This window comes from Rhinoderma darwinii, chromosome 10, assembly GCF_050947455.1.
Source record: "Rhinoderma darwinii isolate aRhiDar2 chromosome 10, aRhiDar2.hap1, whole genome shotgun sequence".
Classification (NCBI taxonomy): Eukaryota; Metazoa; Chordata; class Amphibia; order Anura; family Rhinodermatidae; genus Rhinoderma; species Rhinoderma darwinii.
Genome location: NC_134696.1, coordinates 33,086,095 through 33,109,424, shown reverse-complemented (window position 1 = coordinate 33,109,424; position 23,330 = coordinate 33,086,095). Strand labels below are relative to the sequence as shown.

The following is a 23,330-nucleotide window of genomic DNA, read 5'->3' as shown; positions in this document are numbered from 1 at the left end:
CTTTCATTTCTTTTCTCCAGCTGCTCCGCGCTCCATTTACCATTTAACCTTTTTTGAGTCACAAACTCAATTTCTTAATAGAGATTTAACAATTATCGCTACATTTTTTTAGAGATTGTTAACTTTGGTCGCCAGTCTCACATTCCAACAACGAATCAGTTGAAAATAGTTTTCAAAATGTCACAATTTTCTTAAGATTTATCATTTCTGGGATACCTATTTTTCTTAGACACCCAACTTATACAAACAACCTAGAAGGCTTAGCATTCGTGGAACACTATATAGCACATTGATTGGATATGGCTGTGCCCCCCCCACCATTGTACCCAAATATCAATGTATATTAATGCTAGAAGGGAAACACTCTGCAAAGGTCTCCCCTTGATTTACATTTGACTGTACATATTCTTTATAATTACTTTGTCATGTTTGTAAGGTTGTAGACTTAATGTTATTGGATAGAATCATGACATTTGCCTTAGTGTAAAAACATAATTTTTCGAATTGCCATAAACAGTAGATTCCAGTTTCCTGACGTAAGAACTGAATAAAAACACGTAAGCCAGAGCATAACCAGGGGGCAAATTTTTGTTGCCCCTCAAGTTAGCATTTGATAGAACATGTATTTATTACTCTCATCATGAAAGTACCACAAAAATGGAGGAGTTTCCTACAGCAACCAATCAGATGGCTTCTTTAATTTCTAAATAAGACTCTGAGAAATGAGAGCTGGAGACTGATTGGTTGCTATGCACAACTGCTTCACTTTAGTTTTGCACCAGTTTTAATGAATCTTATCCATGAGGACTTGACTCTAACGGCATAAAATATCTCATTCATGTGGTGTAGACTTTCTCAATGCATCATTTGTAGTACGTGGCCTACATACATACGTGTATTGATCACACTAGGGCTCAAGGACAGTAGAAATCGGCCAATTCGGACATCGGTCTTTACTAATTTCTTTGACGTTTTTGGCTAAAATGATTTAGAATTAGTGAAAGGAAAATAAATGGATCTTTTTGATCAGCTAGAACCTTGGTCGCAACTAATAGATTGACTCATATTGACACAAAACTAAACAACCCCCCAAAATTGTCTTCTTGTGCAAACGTGACATTTAATAATGGATCCTACAGGTTCATTATCTACATGAAAAGAGGTCCTCCTGACCCAGCTGGGACCTGTAATATAAAGGCTGCCGTGTAGGGACAATTGAATGGCACAGATAAGTGCAGTCACCTTATCTCTCTTTGCTTCATACATTCATACTAGACATGTACGTCTGAATTCTATACAGAAAAAAGGCAATCCTCCACATATTGGTGAATTGAATAGGAGGGGGAACAACATAGGAACACAATGGAGCTCATTACCACTATCTGTGTACATGGCCGTCGCAACATTCAGTACCAGCCATCGTGTCATTATCAGCTGGGCGAGTATATCTGGGTAGTATATAGTACACGTCTTCATCACCGGTGGAGTTCATTCTAGAAGTGGGGAGGGGTAGCCCCACGTAATTACTGCTGTTTACTCAGATGTTGCACTTCCCTCTATTACCGCTATTATGGTAAGGAGATAGTTTGTAACAATGTACCTACGGGAAATCTCATTTTAATCTCCAAAATCGCTGAAAAGCTGCTAAACTTCCAATTTCATTCTTAGAAGGGGACATGTCTTATATTCGGTGTATATAATAATACATGTCTACACTGACAGGACTTGTCAATCAAGGACTCAGGGGAATGGTAGCTCTAATGACTTTTTTACAATGGAGAATGGGAGTTGTGGTGAAAACAGCAGAGCCAGAAAATGTTTGTGGATAATATATATTTTGTTTTCATTAAGCATATATTAATATACATGGATAACATATGCGTAGAGAGCTGCATCATTCGGGGAACAGAAGCTATTTTCCTTCTTCAGGTACAGGGTCCTAAAAGTGCTGGTGGTATTAGTGGAGGTTCAACCTCCGGAACCCCCACTGATCAGCAGTATGAAGAGGTTGTGACACTAACCATTTAAAATGGTTGTCCCAGAATCGACCAGGATAGGTGAGAATTGTCTAATCGCTCGGGGCCCAAACATTAGCACCCCCACCGATCAAGAGATGGGCCATCATGAATCCCCCGTTCCTCCTCATTGCTTAACCGCAGGGAGGAGGACAATGAATGGAGTGGCAGTCGAGCATGCGTTCACCACTCCATGCAATGTCTATGGGAGTGATGGAAACAGTAGAGTACAGCTTGAATATTAGACATGTAAATACACATAACCACCAGAAAGTACAGAAATGACCAAAAAGAATCAAATCAACTACTTTAACATTGTGGCAGAATTGATCAAAGCCTTTACGCATTACAATAGCGTAAAAAATTATCAAATCATGGCACAAGTCGTATTTGGGCTACACTTTGCGACTTTTCACGTTTCTCGACACTTTCAAAATTAGCAATGAAAGTGCTCGGGGTATCAGGTCTCCCGCACAAATTGGTGTCAATTATGGCACAAATCCCAGTCTGCTGAAAGTACACATTCTTCCATAGATGCACCACATTTATTAAGAGGCATGTGCCTCTTAATAAATTTGGCATATCTTACTCCGGTTCAGTGCAGTTTAATACTGGTATATGAAATGGCAGTCTTAGGGCCTGTTCACATCAGCGTCAGGTTTCCGTTCGTGGGTTCCGTCAGACCTTTCCATCAGGGGAACCCACGAACGGAAACCAAACGGAAATCCTAGCTTTCCGTTTGCCTTACCATTGATTTCTTTGGTAATGCTTCCGTTGCAATGGTTTCCTTTGGTCTCCGTTCCGTAAGGTTTCTGTTTATTTGGAAGAATCAATAGCACGGTCGACTGCGCTATGGATTCCGCCCAAAAAATTTAAACCTTACGGAACAGAGACAAACGGAAACCATTTGCAACGGAAGCATTACCAAAGAAATCAATGGTAAGGCAAATGGAAAGCTATGGTTTCCGTTCATGGGTTCCCCTGACGGATAGGTCTGACGGAAGCCACGAACGGAAACCTGACGCTGATGTGAACACACCCTTAGTGAATTCCTGTGCAGTATATAAACATGCATGTAACGTTTAGTACGTGATTGCGCTTGTGTTACGATAGCGGTATATTTACTGATGCACCGTTAACTTTCCCGCCATATATGTACATCTACGTGTTTGTCAGATATTACGTGTGCATACATTGAATTATCAGTCTTCAAGTGCACACAAATATTACGATAATCCCTTCCTCCCCTCTGTCCTAGACACTCTTATTAACGTCGCTGAAGGCGGCACTGCTTTGTTTAGTGTCTAAGCGACACAGATAATATCCATTCTCCATATATTCCTCCTGGATTCCCTGCCCGGTTGAGGTCAATCACCATTACATGGGTTCAAAACCTCACAACGCAGGGACTGATCCATGGCTGTTGCTGTGCTGCGCTTCACAAAGGGTTAAGACTATTCCGATTTTAACAGCAGCTTTCAAGTGAGGAACAAATCTCACAGACTCCAGTCACATAGGAGCTGCTGATCAGCTGTCACACTGTAATAACTTGTGCCAGAATGGATAGATAAGGGAAAAGAGGTGTGAGTGAAATTTTGGTGTCTGTGAAAAGCGGGTGTTGATAAGTAAGGTTCTTTATCGTACCACGGGGCGCATAGCACGTGGGCAATGGCATCCTGATCACTGCAGGCTCAATGTAGACACTAAAGGTCCTTTTACACGGGCCAATATTCGGGTAAAAAAAGTGTTCATACAAACGCTCAAACCCGATCATTGCCTTGTGTAAATAGGGCAGCGATAAGCCCATGAACTAGAAACTCGTTCTTGAGCAGCTTGTTTAGGCGGTCAATAAAACGGTCGCTAGTCGGCAGCACATCTTCCTCTGTAAAACAGGGATATGTGCTGCCGTCGTCATGGAAACGTATGGGAATGAACGATCATTATAACAATCGCTCAACCCCATACATAACCGATCATCACTCCTTGTGAAAGAAGCAAACGAGCGCATGATCAACACACTGTCTTGTCGAACGGCGATCGTTTTGACGGAACCATATCGGGCCATGTAAAAGGAACCTTATAGTTATTTATACATGATGGGCAAGGTTATTGAGATCACATCCTAGTAAAATGTGCGCATTGTGGAAGTGACATCACAAATCCGCCATCCTTGTCTACAGTATGAGAATTTTATCCAACATATACTTGTGTACTATTTAATACTCACAGTTTTCAAGATCTCTGCTTGTTGTTACTCAGTAGGAACATTCATGGTTTATTTCCAGTGGATAAAGTTCCGTCCATGGTCATGTGATGGACACACAGGTGCTGGGATTATTAGAAGACACAGCTCTGATACACATACTGTAACTGTAACGAGCCGTGCACCTGTGTGTTCATCACATGACCATGGACAGAATTTTATCCACTGGAAGTAAACCATGAATGTTCCTACTGAATAACAACAAGCAGAGAGCTTAAAAAAATCTTGAGGAATTAATACGGAAAATCTTATACTTTTTAATTATACAAAAAAATAACATGAATTTGCTGAACCCACACTTTGAAATACACAAGACAGGCAGCAAAATCATCGTTTATTGGTATAAAAGCCGTGACTTCCATTTATGCAGATTACAGTGTCGACTAATGTCAATGTTATTATAGTTATTGTTCAATGTTAATGACCGCTCTTGCTGTGACCTCATGTTTATTGCAGTAATTGTAAGTATTAATCGTCCATTATTACAGCAAGACAAAGCAAAGTTGAATGGAGTAGCAATCTGGAAGGAAATATGACAAGGAGCTATATATATATATATATATATATGTATATATAAATATATATATATACACATACATATACATATACACACACACACATATATACACACACATACACATACATATATACACATACACATACACATATACACATACATATATACACACACACACACACACACACACACTTTGTGTCTTGTGGTGTTCATGAGACGGCGGTGAAGGAAGCAAATGTGTTTGAAAGAGACATGGAAATAAAAGCAACACAAGAGTAAGAAAAATCTTGGAAATCTCCTTAAGCTACAACAAATGTGCAGTCACTGACAGAAATTACTTTATTTCCGGAGTGAATATTATAATAATGTGAGTGCCCCTTAGTGGCCCTGTTGTGTTTTGCAGCATTGTAGCGGAGAAATAAAAGGCAATTTAACATCTGGATTTGGAAATACCGTACTGCTTCTGCGACAGTTATGGGGACCTTCGCTTCTCCAAATATGCTGAACTACATTTACCATTCCGCAGCCGGCTGAAGTTTATGGAGCAGCTGCAACTTGCTTTCCGGGCAATGTGGGCTAATTGGCATATGTAAGGGCACAAGCAAAGCGCAGCTAGACTTTTGGGGCAAAGATTTAGTTTTCCCCCCAGCCTAAAACTTTACTTGCAGTAGGTGGAGTGGCTGGATGACATCCCTCTTTCCACCCAGCACCCTGGGCACATGCCCATACAGCCCCCACTGATGAGAAAGGTCCAGGATAGCACCCTGTGTTCTGTCAATTATTGTGAACAGTGGCGCACACATAGGGGGTCTGACGGGGCTGGATGTCCCCCAGACGCCTGTGATAGTTTTTTTTTTATATAATCAAATCCCATATAGATCTCCGTTGCCAGTCCTTACTACTCCCGTGTCCTTTCTCCTCCAGACACCACCACTGCACTGGGTCCCAACTCCAAACAGCGCCAGGACATAGCGTGCATTGGTGTGCGCTGTTTAATGTAAGGATTTACTGCTCTGGCAGTGGTGCCTGGAGAAGAAAGGATCCTGGAGTGAGGAACAGTAAGTCTGGGGTAGGGCGTCTGACTTAATCTGAAGTTTGTTTTGTTTAGGGGGTCTGGTCTGAGATCTGATTTATTAAGGGGGTCTGTTCTGGGATCTGATTTATTTAGGTGTCTGGTTTAAGGTTTGAATTAATTTTAAGATCTGGTCTGGGGTCTAAATTATTTTATGAATTTTTGGTCTGAAGAATGAATTCTTTTGAGGTCTGATCTGGGATCTGAATTAATTATGGGCTTTATTCTGGGGTCTGTGTTAATTTAGGGGTTTGATCTGAGTTCCGAATTTATTTTGGGGTCTGATCTGGGTATTGGTGCCTCCGCTGCCCCAGCTTACATTTACTACTTATGTGGCGGATATTGTGAGTGGTACCATTAGGTATTTTCCCACCCTAATAAATTGTATTCCTCTGAGAAGCACGTAACCGCAAGGGGGCAGCCAGTCAGCAGAACCTGAAGAGAAGAAGCGCACACCAGCGCAGACTGCAGTACAGAGAGGGAAAGAGCCTGACAAGAGTGAGTATAGCACTGTGCACCCAGTCTCTCCTTCTCAGCCCAGACTCTCATTAGAAGTAGAGGAGGATGGACCGTGACTACTGGCGCTGGCAGACAGGGACTAGAAAACTACCAAACACTGGAGGAGGGGAGTCAGCAGGCAGCTCAGGCACCCCCCAACCCAGTAACATTTCTGGGTATGCCCCAGCATCACCTGCCTACATTTGAAAAGGAATTCAATGTGACCCTAAATCGAAAAATCAGTCTTGGAAACTACCGTTCATTGATTCAGAGTAACTTAAATTTTCTGGACCCTGTTGCTGCTAGAATTTTTATGAATTTATATATATATATAGATATATATATATATAGATATATATATATATATACACACACTGTATCAGAGATATGTAAGATTTGTATAGTCTGATCTATATATGCATATTATGTCATTGTACGATTGACAACTTATAGCAGCGCTGTTTTCTTATATTACAACCTGTGCACCCAGCACGATCATACCTCTGCACTGGTCGTAACCCAGTTAGCCACATAATTGTTCAGACTTGCATTGAGCTTTCTCTGAATAAAATGAATTATCTATAGCTAAGAGTTCCGTGCCATACGTCATGGCTCCCTAAAGACATTACTTGCTGGGCTCTGGGTCCTGGATGCAGCTACAATCTATCATGTATGCATCACAGCATTTTATCTGCACCAGCTGAGCCCCCCATAAAAGTTCAAATGGCAAAGCCTCATCCAATCTTTATAACACAGAGTGGCCATATTGTCAGTGTCTATTACCAGAAAGGGCGGCTCTCCCCCCTGTGCACGGATTGTGGTTCTCGGTTTAATATATTTGACAAGCTAAGAAAAACCAATGACAACACAACGGTTTCCCGGTATATATTTTTGTTTTAGAAAGCCTCGAACAAATCTTCTGTTTTGTCAGCGAGAAGAATCTTAAGAGCATCCTAGTCGACGCAATTTAATTAGCTTTAAAACAAGGGGAAGTAATTTAATTTACATTCACAGATTTCTTCCCAAGAGGGAAAAGGGGGGACATTTAAATTGTAAAGTGAGACCTTCTCGTAATGTTTCTAGAGCTCCAGGGGCCAGTAATGTATTGCTCTGCTATGTAACGCCAAAGCTAAAAATGAAATCACTCATTGCTATAGTCCACATTATCTGGTAGTGCCTTCTTCCTTCCATAGCGCTAAGAAGGTGTCCTGTTTTTAAGTAAAGATTAAAATGGTGTGTAGATAGTAAATGAATTTTCCAACAATGGCTTGCAAATAAACCCAAAAAACCTTCTATGAAGAAAATCCACTCCAGGTTTTGGTGCAAACTACCAATCTCCTACACAAACTATTGATTAGTTTTAAAAAGCAGTTTGCTGGGATCCCCGGGGAGAAGACTGAGAAATACTCAATTAGGACACAAGCTTTTTTTGTGCGATGTAGTGGGTGAGCTTATGGGCTATGCTTTGTGCAGCTTGTAACACATGTTAAAGCTTGCAACACGGCAGGAGGGGACTTGTGACATACAATAGCCATAGACTGAGGTAAAAGGAACATGGTTTAAAAATAGAAAGGGGCCTTGTGTGACGGCCCAATGGGAGTAGTAGTCCCTTTCACAAATAATTTTCAACTGTAACAAGTGTTGCTAGGTGTTGATACACCCATCCATGCTCGTATAGTGTCATGACATGAATCACAAGATGATGATTTGTGTGAATTTCAAGATATACGTAAAACTATGGTTGTGATACGGGATATTAACAGTCATATTTATTCCTTCCCTCTAGGGCTGAGGACATTTGACACTTTTCTAAACAGATCAGAATGGACTTAAATCCATTACTGGGAAAAGGCTCAGCACTGGTATATACAACAGATTGTGCCAGTAGAACATTCTGTCATTGCCAAATTTCCAGGTATGTTTTTGGCCGGTTTTTCAAACCACCTGCTCCCACCACATGACCTGGAGGGACTGCGAGAGTCCGCCGAGTAGACAAAACCCTGCACTTTGCATATTCCAGACAATTAAAGGCATTATTGTGCTCTGCCCGGTCTATAGCGCATTGATTTAATAGGAATAGTGGCGGTAAGTGTTGGTTGGGGGTTGGTTATGGTAATAATAAGAATCGTTCTGTAACTATGGAGATGCCCCGGGCCAACTCTTGAAAAAATAATGAAGTCACAACATCGCTGCGTAATTGACAAGTCATGAAAAACAAATGGTAGCTTAATATTCATTCCAAAGACCAAACTTGTCATTCGTATGTTGGGAACCTCCTGCCACCATTGAACCTATTAGCATTAAGTGTTTGGGAACTGCTCTAGTGGCAAAAGAAAATTCTTGAGACAAAGAAGAAGCGTGAATTGCGTGATGAATCGGCACCAACAAAGAATCTTTGGATTTATTTTAGGACAATATGTTTTGAAGGCAGTTTTTATTATAAAAATCAGTTGCGAAGAACTGTTGTGGGAACCCAGAGAGAAAATGTCAAATTGCTTAATATTATTATTAATATTATTTTCACCCTTCCCCCTACAATTTATTTTGTCAACCTATTATTGGTTTCCTCAAAAGATATGAATGTGCGGGGATTACACTTAATACTATAAATGTAGGGGTGCACTATAGAGTTTAGTAAACGTTAACTCATAAATGACACTATGTTGAACATACAACCTGAGAAGCATTTGCCCCTTTGGAAAAATTGAGCAAAATTGGGCAAGAATTTGTATATACAAATTTTTGATAGTATTGAATTACAATGGATGAACATATGTATTTTGCTGTACATTGTATTAAATCCAAATTTATAGCTCAATGCGTAAGGTTCATGACATTTATAAAAGTACTTGCAATTCTGATCATTTTTGCTGGTGACGGTGTATCCCATGATCCCACTGGAGGGGTCGGCAGCCATAAAGAACTTTATAAGATATCATAAGAATAAACAGAAAGGTGTAAACTGTAAAAAACTAAATAAAACACTATATAGACATGTCTAGCACACAAATGTGACCCGTTTAGAATGAACTGAACTGCAAAAAGGATTCTAGAAAAAGATACTTAGCCCTCTGTCCCTTTGTTTTCTTGATCAGCAGAGGTCCCAGAAATTGGAATTCCACCAATCAGAATGTTACGGCATAACCTAGTATAATTTTATAACATTAGAAGATGGCAATACTCCTGAAAGCTAGGAAATTCTGGGATTTTTTGTAATTTTACCATGCGTATGTATATATATATATATATATATATATATATACATACAGGGTGGGCCATTTATATGGATACACCTAAATAAAATGGGAATGGTTGGTGATATTAACTTCCTGTTTGTGGCACATTAGTATATGGGAGGGGGGAAACTTTTCAAGCTGGGTGTTGACCATGGCGGCCATTTTGAAGTCGGCCATTTTGTATCCAACTTTAGTTTTTTCAATGGGAAGAGGGTCATGTGACACATCAAACTTATCGAGAATTTCACAAGAAAAACAATGGTGTGCTTGGCTTTAACGTTACTTTATTCTTTCATGAGTTATTTACAAGTTTCTGACCACTTATAAAATGTGTTCAAAGTGCTGCCCATTGTGTTGGATTGTCAATGCAACCCTCTTCTCCCACTCTTCACACACTGATAGCAACACCGCAGTAGAAATGCTAGCACAGGCTTCCAGTATCCGTAGTTTCAGTTGCTGCACATCTCGTATCTTCACAGCATAGACAATTGCCTTCAGATGACCCCAAAGATAAAAGTCTAAGGGGGTCAGATCGGGAGACCTAGGGGGCCATTCAACTGGCCCACAACGACCAATCCACTTTCCAGGAAACTGTTCATCTAGGAATGCTCGGACCTGACACCCATAATATGGTGGTGCACCATCTTGCTGGAAAAACTCAGGGAATGTGCCAGCTTCAGTGCATAAAGAGGGAAACAGATCATCATGTAGCAATTTCAGATATCCCGTGGCCTTGAGGTTTCCATTGATCTTTGGGGTCATCTGAAGGCAATTGTCTATGCTGTGAAGATACGAGATGTGCAGCAACTGAAACTACGGATACTGGAAGCCTGTGCTAGCATTTCTTCTGCGGTGTTGCTATCAGTGTGTGAAGAGTGGGAGAAGAGGGTTGCATTGACAATCCAACACAATGGGCAGCACTTTGAACACATTTTATAAGTGGTCAGAAACTTGTAAATAACTCATGAAAGAATAAAGTAACGTTAAAACCAAGCACACCATTGTTTTTCTTGTGAAATTCTCGATAAGTTTGATGTGTCACATGACCCTCTTCCCATTGAAAAAACTAAAGTTGGATACAAAATGGCCAACTTCAAAATGGCCGCCATGGTCAACACCCTGCTTGAAAAGTTTTCCCCCTCCCATATAGCAATGTGCCACAAACAGGAAGTTAATATCACCAACCATTCCCATTTTATTTAGGTGTATCCATATAAATGGCCCACCCTGTACATATACACACACACACACACACACACACACACACACACACACACACACACACACACACACACACACACACACACACACACACATTCCTTTAAACGTAGGAATGTACCTAAAACAATTATCAGTTTTACTTCTCATTTTGATTAAGAACCGACAGGGTTCCCATTCTCCATTTCTCACGATCTGGTTTTGTAATAATCAGCAAGGAAGAATGGGGAAGTGAACACAATCTTTAATTGTGACAATTTTAAGCTGGAGGTGAAACTACTGATATAAATTCTCCTAACATTTCCATTTCTCCTGAACCCCATTGTATTAGCGGTCCTCACAAAGGAATGATGAGCCAAGAACAAGGCGATATCTCCGACCTATCACAATAAACTTCTTCCTTCACTTTGTGAGAAATGTGATAGCAATGACTTTACTTGGACTATAATGAATGTGATTGACATCCGTAAGGCTCATTATTAAATGATAGGGTCAGGCCGGCAAACCGGATATAAATATAGTTGGCTTTTCCTTTTTCTATATATAAAATTCTACAAATGTCATTGCGAGCAGAGGATCTATTTTATCTACATGCATGCATTAATATGACATGAGCTGTCACATTACCTGCTGTATAAGAAAAGAGAGATAAAGTAAAACACAATTCAGAGAAATTGGCTGTCTAGTGGCACATAATCACCAAATTATAATTACACGGCACTGCCAAGTTGACGAGTAAAAAAAAGTTCTACTGAAACCCATGAACAATGGAGATAAGTATTTTTATGGCTGTGCAATACAATCTCATTCGATGCCAGTGTATACCCATTTATAAACGCATACTGGAGATAGAAGAAGCTTGATCTGCATTCTTCCCTACCTTCTCAATCACATTTTTTTTATTACAATGAAAAATAAAGCGACTGCCAACTACAAATAAACCCTTTATAGACTGATCCTACAGTTACACTTCTCACTATCTGTCCTTGACTCCTAGATACTTGGCAGGTTAGCAAGTAGTAGAGGGCAGATGAATGGCACTATAACTACAGGACCAGACTACACAGTGTTTGTTTGTAGTCTGTTGCCATGGTAGACATATATGTTTCCATAGGAGCTCTGGACACAAAACAAAAGATCTTTTATTAAGACTTTATGCAAAGTTCCTTAATTTTTGCATTCAATTATACAAAAAAGTGGTTTTGAAGAGGAGAATTCCTTTTAGACTAACTATGAACGCTTAAAGGGATGAGAAACGGCATGGTTTTATCTGCTGCGAGTACAGTGACAATCCAGGTTTGAGCTGAACATTTGATAGAGACTGGTTGCTATGGATATACTGCCAAACCAAAAAGGCCTTTTATAGAAGGGTTGTCAGGCTGCACATCCCTAGCAACCAGTCTGTCTTAGATTGCTCAGGTCTTAATCATAAAACTGAATTGGTACACAGCTAAGGGCAGAGAAAGTTTAGTAATATTAATTTATAGGTGGAGAACCTCTAACACGCCAACCTCTGCCTATATTTACTAAAGCTCCTCCTTTCCGAACATTAGAACGGTTGACATGTATACAAGTGACACTACTGTAACACAAAGGCAGTTTTCACTGATCTGACTTAGCAATAATAAGCATTCAGCCTAAGTGCACAAAATATACCACTAGATCCCTGAGAATTGTGAGTCTCAGTCGGGATTGTATTAATGATTTTCTCTTTTAAATGCATTTTGCTCTCCAGGTTTTGCATTTTTCAGTATAATGTCCCTTTAAATGTCATAACTGGTGCCCTCGCTAAGTGTGTGTTCCTTGGCTAGTGCAATGACGAGATTGATCAATGTGTAATACTCTTCCTCCTCCCGTCTTTCTCAGCTCCAGATGGCACTTAACTCTCAAATCCATATCTCTCTGTATTTCTAGCTAGCTCCAGAGGTGGGCCATTTTTTTTCCAAGGCTTTAAATCTCCTAGGGTTGTAAAAACCTAAATTAATAATAATTACCCAAGAAAGGAATAAAGCAGGCGGGGGGAGTTCCGTGCTGGAGGCAGCTGCCTCTGCTGCTAGAGTGCTTGGAAATAAACACATTAGAGACGCTTATAGGAGGAAAATTGAAAGAGGGGGGACCATAGAGGACAAGCACACTAAGAGACTAAGGCACATCTCATGTCGGCACAAGAATAGAAGCTCCCCAATAGGACTAAAACAGGTAGATCTCCTCTTGAGCAGAAAGGACCAAAACAATAAAAAATAAATGTCCTAAAAAGGCCTTAATAAAAGTTACAAAGATTTGATTTCAACAATCCCCATCTTAAGAAATTAAGAATAAATGTATTTTGAAAATAATTAAAAAAAATAAAAAATAAAAATGGGAAGGACTACAACATATGAACCCAACCCCCCACAGCGGCCATCATTACATAGTTTTTGACACTAGTGGACCACAAGATCATAGAGGGCCATCAATTTCAAATGCAAGCTTATTAAACCTGGTTAAAAGTGCACAAAAATTAACAGGGTTTCTATAACTCAGAAAATAGATAATGGTGTGGGTGCAGTGAGACCTCCCCTTCTCAGATTCTGAGAGGTGCATGTACAGAGGTTAAGAACCCCCTTAAAATTGTTCTGTCTCAAGTTTTCTGAAGATCATAGGGTGTCCCACTACTGGGACCCTCAGCGATCAGCTTTAATCTGTAGGAGAAACCCACAGCAAGTGTTCGATTATCATACACTGCCACCACAGGTGAAATGAAGCATTACATGGTGCCCGCTGAAATTATTTGGATTTCCCCACAAACCAATACAAACTAAGATTGATAAAACAGATGAAGACATTCAAGACAGAATAGTTGACAACTCAAGGATTTTATTTTATGGGACAACACTCTTCAACAGGTTCTCTAGGATTAGATTAAAAGGTCTGATTTTTTTTCCAGAAACAGCGCCACTCTTATCCACGGGCTGTGTCTAGTAATACATTCATTTAAATGTGGCCGAGCTGCAATACCCCACACAGCCCATGCACATGAGTGGCACTGTTTCTAGAAAAAAAAAAAAGATAATTTTATCCAAGCCAGGACAACCCCTTTAATAATTACCTTCAATTTAAGATATTTTGAGACCATTAAAATGGTAACATTATATATGGTGAACATTTGCCATCTGTCTTTTTACCTGTAGACACATATTTCTATATACAAGTCATAGGACTTCTGTTAACCCTTTCATATGTAACATTCAGGCATTACATTGATCTCTCGTATAGGGTTGACAACCTGTATGGCTTTTCCATGCACAGAAGATACTAATATGATGGGGGAAAAAACAAGTGTCAAATCTGGAAGTATCAGGAGCAACATGAGACACTAAAAAGGAGAAGGAAGGAGGGGGCTTTCATATCTATAAATATACATCTCGGGAGCGGTGCCACTGCGAGAGCAGCGATGGCAGGCTGGGAGGAGGAGAGAAGATGCCAATTAACGAGATGAGGAGTAATTGGTGTTTGCTAGCAAATGTTTTCAAACTGCAAACAAAACCTAAATACAAACACACGCCAGGCGTAGCTGCGAAGAGAGACTTAAAAAAATTACTTTTAATCCTCGCTTAGATGTTTGTCACCGCGCCTCGGATATGCGCAGTTCACAGACGCTGCTGGCTAATTGATATATATCAGAGTACTCAGTGTGAGCGCTTTCCGCCACTGTCCCTCCTCCCTTCCTTAAAGGTTTATGGCGTACCGACTTACTTGACAATAATGGTATCTGAATGGGAGGGAGAGAGGGAGATCCCACTCAGGATTCTAATTATTTTCATTTAACACTTGGCGGAGCACTGCACTTAACCCCTGCTGAGAACAGACCGGGGAGAAGACGGAAGAGCAAAACAAGGAAATAAACAGGATTGACAAATACGGGCGCAATTCCATGTTATTACACGGGGCTACAATGTGGTGCAATCTCTAAGGAGGCATTGAGCCGCATGATGTGCGTAGTGATAACAAGGTCTCCTCCATTCCCACAAAACATTTCTATCTGAAGGATGCACATTGGAAGTAATGAATTAGCTAATATAATGTTAGGACTGTAATCGCTGCCTTTAGCGGCAGGAAAGATCCGAAACCAGTGAAATTACAAATCCTCTACACTTCACCCCTTTTATCAGCAGGCTACCCTAATATCCAACAGTCTAGGGGCTGGATCTAATTTACAGACTACAGACTGCCATAAATTTCAGTCTGTAGCATGTTGACAGAAGGGATAAGGAATCACAGGGTATTTCCCAGGCAGATAGGTGATAAGATTGGTGACACTAAAGCAATAACAATAGGTCACTGTGCAGCTGTCATCTGTGCTGTTGATAGATCTGCTAGCATGTTTTACAAATATTCACATATTATTATCAATAGTACATATAAAAAAGTACATAATATGGGAATAAAACAACAAATACAATAAACATGAGCTTGGACTCGTACAGAAGGAAAGATGGCCCTGCCTGCAAGAGCTTACAATCTACAAGATCTATCCGTTAAGGGACATACCACCACTTACTACCGGTGGGTGTCCCTTTAAACCACCATAGTAGCGATTTCTATGGTAGTTAAAGGAACACTCTATAGAGTTCGACTGACCATATATACATATGTGTTATGCCTAGTAGGGATTTGAGGGAGCGGTGTATGACTTGGTGTTCTAAGTGTCATGTACCGCCCCATCAGGCCCTGCACTGGGCATTACAATATTCCTTTAACCATTAGGCCGGGTTCCCACGTAGCGTAAACGCTGCGTAATTTCCGCAATGGAATTCTGTGCGGAAATTCCGCAGCATTTGCAGAAGCAGCAAAGTTAATGAGATTCAGAAAATCTCATGCCCACGCTGCGGAAAAAATACGCACGAAAGTCGTGTGTAAAGTGTTCTGCGGTGCGTTTTTCAATTCCGCCGCATGTTAATTTATGCTGTGCGGAGATGCTGCGTATTAAGCCCATAGACTTCAATGGGGAGCAGAAATTCTGCAACAGATTTATGTTGTTGTGGTTTTTATAGCATTTACGCAGCGGGAAAACACAGTAAAAACCACTGGAAATCTGAAAATGCCCAAATACTTTGCTTAAATGTTTAAAACGAAATCCGCAGGTAAAACCGCTACGGAAACAACGCAGCTTTTCCGCAGCATTATGAGCAGGAAAAACGCACTATTTGGTGCGGATTTCTGTGACAGATTTACCAGCTTTTCTAGACATTCTGCTGGAGATTTCCTGTTGCAGAAAATCTGCAGCGCATCCTGTGTGTGGGAACATGGCCTAAGGGCTTGTCCACACGTAGCGGAATTGCTCAGTTTCTTCCATCCGGAATTGCGGATGGAAAAAATGCAGCAGAATACAGTAGCAGGAAAGTGTATAAGATTAAACAAAAGTCATGCACAAGTTGTGTAAATACTGAGCGGGAAAAACACCCAGAAATGGACCTGCGGTGCGGAATTCAATTTTTTGTGGCGGGTTCGCAGCGATTACCAAAAAACGCAACTCTTGAAAAAAAACTAAAACAACTATACTTACCTAGGAGTCTGTGTTTCTTCCTCCAAGCCAGCCTCCTGGGATGATGTTTCATCCCATGTGACCACTGCAGCCAATCACAGGCTGTAGCGGCGGTCACATGGGATGAATCATCATCCCAAGAGGGCAGCCAGGATGACATCAGAGGGCCGGCCTCCTGGGATGACGCTTCATTTCATGTGACCGCCGCTGCAGCCAATCACAAGCTGCAGCGGTCTCCTGGGATGAAACGTCATGCTAGCAGGCCGGTTAATGCAGCAGTTTTCTGCAGCAGACGTTCCGAGCGGAAAACTGCTCCACAGTTTGTTGCGTTTTTTCGCCCGGAACTCCCTGTGGTGCACAGGGCAGATACGCTGCATGCTTTTACGCAGCATATCCGCCCCGTGTAAACCCGGTGTCAGGATCTGTGGGTATGTGGACCCACGGGGCTGTACCGCCGTAGCGGGATAGCAGCTGGCAAAACATTGTACCAAGTCAATGTCTATATGGTCCAAGTACAAGGGTACTTGTAGTAGTTCAGACAGTAGCAACGGCTAGGCTCAGATGGGACCTTGGCATCAGACACCAGGTGTGGTGTAACACAGCAGGCGTGACCAGTGGCACAACATGACTAAGCTTCTAAGGCACAGGAACAAAAGGTAGCATGGGATACAGGATACAGGTGCGGGAACATTGGGAACAGGATAACACTAAGGGACTATTTGCAAGACTAACACGGGTAAACACAACAACACTCAGGCAAGGTGTAAAGGGGCAGGGCCCTTCTTATAATCCAGGGTGATCATGGGCTAATAGATTATTATTTTCATGTGCGCGCGCTGGCACTTTCAGTCCGGGCACAAGCATGCGTGTGCACCCTACGGGACACAGAACAGAGCAGAAGTGAGTCCTGGCGTCCCCTAGGGAGGAGATGCGGGCTAGCATTCACAGATCCATGGCTGAGGCCGTCAGGGGGTGAGTAATCACAACGGTCCGCGGCCGCTACACTTGGCCTTATAGCGTTGTAGTGGCAGCTACCGTAGCAGCTAAAGGGGACCTCAACCACTAGTAAAGCAGTACCAGGGGTGACGGGTAGTGAGCAGGATGTGTACCACAAGTCACTTTAATTTAGCACCGCTGCTCCTATATAGCAAAGAAACATCCTAATACTGCACCAGATCCCTGTCCAAAACTCGCCATTGTCTTTACCCCTCCCCCCTGATATCCCCATCAATCATTGTGTTATGTGTATATTCCTTTCAGTGGAAATGTACTTTAAAAATTAAACATAAGCAAAATTATTCTATGATGTCAATTAACTCTATGATTACTGGCAGTGCTCGTCTTCATTCATATAATATTCATATAATATGGCCGCTTCATTGGTGTCTAGTAGAAGTACTCAGGCGGGACTCACACGACAGGGTTTCCCGGCCGGGTGCCGGCCGTTCATAAATCGGCCGGCACCCGGCTGCATTAGGAATAATAGACCCTAATGGGGCTATTCACACGACCGATTTTTTGACGGCCGGGAAAACCGACCGTCAAAAAATAGGACATGCTCTATTTTCGGCCGGGTGCCCGGCCCCCATAGAAGTCTATGGGGCCGGGTAATACACGGCCATCACCGGAATGTGTCCCGAGTGATGGCCGGGTCTACCGTCGCTCGCGCACTCTCTCTCCTCCTCCTCACAGTGCAGAGTGCATGTGAGGAGGAGAAGGAGGGTCTTTTATTGCTCGCTGTAGGAGTCGGAATCCCCAATCCCCGGCCGGGGATTGGGGATTCCGCTACAGGAGAAGTGCGTGACTACACTGTCCATATATGGACACAGCGAAGTCACGCACTTCTGCAGCGGAATCCCCGACTCTATGGCCGGGGATGCCGCTACAGGAGAAGTGCGTGACTACACTGTCCATATATGGACACAGCGAAGTCACGCACTTCTGCAGGGGAATCCCCGACTCTATGGCCGGGGATTCCGCTACAGGAGAAGTGAGTGACTACACTGTCCATATATGGACACAGTGACGTCACTCACTTCTGAAGTGGAATTCCCGACCTGTGGCAGGGAATTCCTCTTCAGGAGAAGTCAGTGACTACACTGTCCATATATGGACATTGAAGTCAGTGACTTCTCCTGGAAGGGGGGGGGGGATGGGTGCAACCTACAGGGGACTTGGTGGCATCACCTAAAGGGGGCAGGGTGGCATCACCTACAGTTGGCAGGGTGGCATCACCTACAGGGGGCAGGGTGGCATCACCTACAGGGGGCAGGGTGGCATCACCTACAGGGGGCAGGGTGGGTGGCATCACCTACAGGGGGCAGGGTGGCATCACCTACAGGGGCAGGGTGGCATCGCCTACAGGGGGCAGGGTGGCATCGCCTACAGGGGGCTGTGTGGCATCGCCTACAGGGGGCTGTGTGGCATCGCCTACAGGGGGCTTGGTGGCATCACCTACATGGGGCTTGGTGGCATCACCTACATGGGGCTTGGTGGCATCACCTACATGCGGCTTGGTGGCATCACCTACAGGGGGCTTGGTGGCATCACCTACAGGGGGCTTGGTGGCATCACCTACAGGGGGCTTGGTGGCATCACCCACAGGGAACTTGGTGGCATCACCTACAGGGGGCTGGGTGGCATCACCTACAGGGGGTTGGGTGGCATTACCTGCAGGGGGCAGGGTGGCATCGCCTACAGGGGGCAGGGTGGCATCGCCTACAGGGGGCTGTGTGGCATCACCTACAGGGGCTGTGTGGCATCACCTACAGGGGGCTATGTGGCATCACCTACAGGGGGCTGGGTGGCATCACCTACAGGGGGCTGGGTGGCATCACCTACAGGGGGCTGGGTGGCATTACCTACAGGGGGCTGGGTGGCATTACCTACCAGGGGGGCTGTGGCATTATCTACAAAGGGCTGTGTGTGGCATCAAATTTAAATGAAATTCATCCGATTTTAAAACGGACAGGGAAAAAAACGGATGCAAATCGGGTCCAAATCGGCCGGTAAAAACGGCAACTCGGCCCGGAACGGAATCGGAACGGATGCAAACCGGCCGGGAAAATCGGCCAAAAATGGCCGATTTTCTCGGACGACACTCGGACCCTGTCGTGTGAATGAGGCCTTAGTAGTAGGTAGCAGTGAAGGAATATACATGAATGTATAATTTACGTATTGCTATTATTACAATACTACCCCTAATAATAAAAATAAATAAGCAGCCATCGCATTGCAGCGGAGCCATCCCCTCCTCCCCCCACCCAATGCAAGGCCTCATTCACACGACAGTGAAAAACGGCCATGTGATGGCCGTCCTTTTAACGGCTTTCACATGGCCGTTTTCAGAACAATGATATTCTATGGGTGCATTCACACGGCCGTTTTTTTAACGGCCCGTGAATAATGGGCGTCAAAAAATAGGACATGTCCTATTTTTGGCCGTTTTAACGGCCTGACGGCCCCCATAGAAGTCAATGGATCCGTTTTTAACGGCTGTCAATACATGTAACAACCGTTAAAAACTGATCTGTTACATGGGGACTGGCAAGGGAACTACTAGTTCCCTTGCTGGCTATCGTTGGCATACTCACGTTTGCGGCGCTTCTTCACGTGTGGTCACTCGTCTTCATGGGTTTGAAGGCGCCTCGATGACGTCATCGCCCCGTCGCGCTGCCTTGCCAGATCCCGTGCAGACGAGTGACCACAAGTGAAGAAGAGGAGAGACGGCGCTGCTCTCGTGAGTATGTGGCACGATCTACAGGGAGGCTGGTGTGGCATCTACAGGGAGGCTGGTGTGGCACGATCTACAGGGAGGCTGGTGTGGCACGATCTACAGGGAGGCTGGTGTGGCATCTACAGGGAGGCTGGTGTGGCATCTACAGGGAGGCTGGTGTGGCATCTACAGGGAGGCTGGTGTGGCATCTACAGGGAGGCTGGTGTGGCATCTACAGGGAGGCTGGTGTGGCATCTACAGGGAGGCTGGTGTGGCATCTACAGGGAGGCTGGTGTGGCATCATGTACAGGCAGGCTGGTGTGGCATCATGTACAGGCAGGCTGGTGTGACATCATGTACAGGGAGGCTGGTGTGGCATCATGTACAGGGAGGCTGGTGTGGCATCATCTACAGGGAGGCAGGTGTGGCATCATCTACAGGGAGGCAGGTGTGGCATGATCTGCAGCGAGGCTGGTGTGGCATCATCTACAGGGAGGCAGGTGTGGCATCATCTACAGGGAGGCGTGTGGCATCATCTACAGGGAGGCGTGTGGCATCATCTACAGAGAGGCGTGTGGCATCATATACAGAGAGGTGTGTGGCATCATATACAGGGAGGTGTGTGGCATCATATACAGGGAGGTGCGTGGCATCATATACAGGGAGGTGCGTGGCATCATATACAGGGAGGTGCGTGGCATCATATACAGGGAGGTGCGTGGCATCATATACAGGGAGGTGCGTGGCATCATATACAGGGAGGTGCGTGGCATCATATACAGGGAGGTGCGTGGCATCATATACAGGGAGGTGCGTGGCATCATATACAGGGAGGTGCGTGGCATCATATACAGGGAGGTGCGTGGCATCATATACAGGGAGGTGCGTGGCATCATATACAGGGAGGTGCGTGGCATCATATACAGGGAGGTGCGTGGCATCATATACAGGGAGGTGCGTGGCATCATATACAGGGAGGTGCGTGGCATCATATACAGGGAGGTGCGTGGCATCATATACAGGGAGGTGCGTGGCATCATATACAGGGAGGTGCGTGGCATCATATACAGGGAGGTGCGTGGCATCATATACAGGGAGGTGCGTGGCATCATATACAGGGAGGTGCGTGGCATCATATACAGGGAGGTGCGTGGCATCATATACAGGGAGGTGCGTGGCATCATATACAGGGAGGTGCGTGGCATCATATACAGGGAGGTGCGTGGCATCATATACAGGGAGGTGCGTGGCATCATATACAGGGAGGTGTGTGGAATCATATACAGGGAGGTGTGTGGCATCATATACAGGGATGTGTGTGGCATCATATACAGGGAGGTGTGTGGCATCATATACAGGGAGGTGTGTGGCATCATATACAGGGAGGTGTGTGGCATCATATACAGGGAGGTGTGTGGCATCATATACAGGGAGGTGCGTGGCATCATATACAGGGAGGCTGTAAATAGTGTCTAGGTGAACATGTGACCTTCCTTTTGGTTGTTTTCAGGGGGCTGGGACAAAAAAAGCCTGACCAATGAAATTCATCAGTTTTTTTAACGGCCATGAAAAACTGATGCAAAATGGATGTCAAACGGCCATTAAAAACGGATAGATGGACTTGAAACAGATGAAAATTTAGAGACACACTGATGCAAAATGGCCATGAAAAACTGACAGTTGATCAGTTTTAAATGGACATTTTTTTTCACTGTCGTGTGAATAAGGCCTAAGCCCAGGTAGCCCTATGAGTGTGGCATATGTCTGAGGGAGATTGGGTTTTGGCTAAGTGTGTCCTGAATGGAAATGGCAATTTACCCATGAGGGTGCAGATGGTTGGTCACTAATGTATTAACGCAATGAATCACTTATTAAATGAGCAGAGCACAGGAGCAGGATGTCAATGAGACCAGTAAACCTTGCCCGAGGCCCAGATTAATCCATTTAACCATGTTATACAATAGGAGTCATAATTAATAAAATAAAAAACCTGTGTGTGAACAGAGCAGAAATGACAACGTCATTGTCAGTAAATAATTATTCCAGTCTACTTCACGTCACATTGTCCTAGCAGCTCCCCTACAACTCCCTCTTTCCTATCACAGGCCACATTGAAGTCTATGCGCCCAACACGCAGCATCTCCGCAGAAAACCCGCAGCATAAATGGTCATACTGCGGAATTGGAAAACACACTTTCCGCACGACTTTTGTGCGTTTTTTTCCATAGCTTGGGCGTAAGATTTTCTAAATATCATTAACTTTGCTGTTACTGTAAATGCTACAGAATTCCGTTGCGGAAATTCCGTAGCTTTTGCGCTACGCGGGAAACCAGCCTAAATGTCATCCCCTAATCCCAGGATAGGTGATCACATGCTGATCGGTGGAGGTCCAACCAGTGGGACCCCCACCAATCACGAGAACGGCGTTCCTGTTCCTCCGAATAAATGGAGCGGCAGATCGCGCATGCGCCCTGCTGCTCTATTCATTCTCTATGGCACTGCTGGAGATAGCCAAGCGCTGTACTCTGCTATCTCCTCCAGTGCCATAGACAGCGAATGGAGCGGCAGTGCACATGCGCGACCTGCCGCTCCATTCATTCAAAGGAACGGGACCCCCGTTCTCGTGACTGGTGGGGGGTACCAGTGGTTGGACCTCCACTGATCAGCATGTTACCACCCATTATGCGGTTAGGGGATAACGTTTAATCTTGGGAAAACCCCTTTAAGGAGAAATTCACATGAACGTTTCCATTTTGCGAGCGCAAAAAATGCAGCGTTTTTTGCGCATTGCAGTTCCGTGTGTCATCAGTATTTGGTGCGTGGCTGCGTGATTGTTATGACACACGGTTTTTATGTTTAGAAACAGAAATGAAGGAAGTGCTTTTATTTTTCCCTTCATTTCTTGAACAACTGTTGCGCGAATAACGCGCAGCACACGGAAGTGTATCCGTGTGCCGCGCGTGATTTTCACGCACCTAGTGACTTCAATGGGTGCGTGATGCGTGAAAACCGCTCAAGTATAGGACATGTCGTGAGTTTTACGCAGCGGACACACGCTGCGTGAAAAACACGGAATGTCTGAATGTCCCCATTGCCTTACATAGGTCCGTGCGACGCGGGTGAACTACGCTCGTTTAAATAAGGCCTTAGGCTGTGTTCACACGGGGCGGATACGCTGCACCACAGGGAATGCCGGGCGAAAAAGCGCACCAAACTGTGGTGCAGATTTTCGCCCGGAATGTCTGCTGTGGAAAACCAAAGCACTCAACCGC

The 23,330-nt window shown here is 44.0% G+C and overlaps 1 protein-coding gene across 11 annotated transcripts in view; it reads right to left on the bottom strand.

Moving 5' to 3' along the window:
* Window positions 1–23,330, bottom strand: part of AGRN (agrin) — a 380,231-nt gene that overhangs the window by 233,197 nt on the left and 123,704 nt on the right. The gene's annotated exons all lie outside the window — the stretch shown is intronic.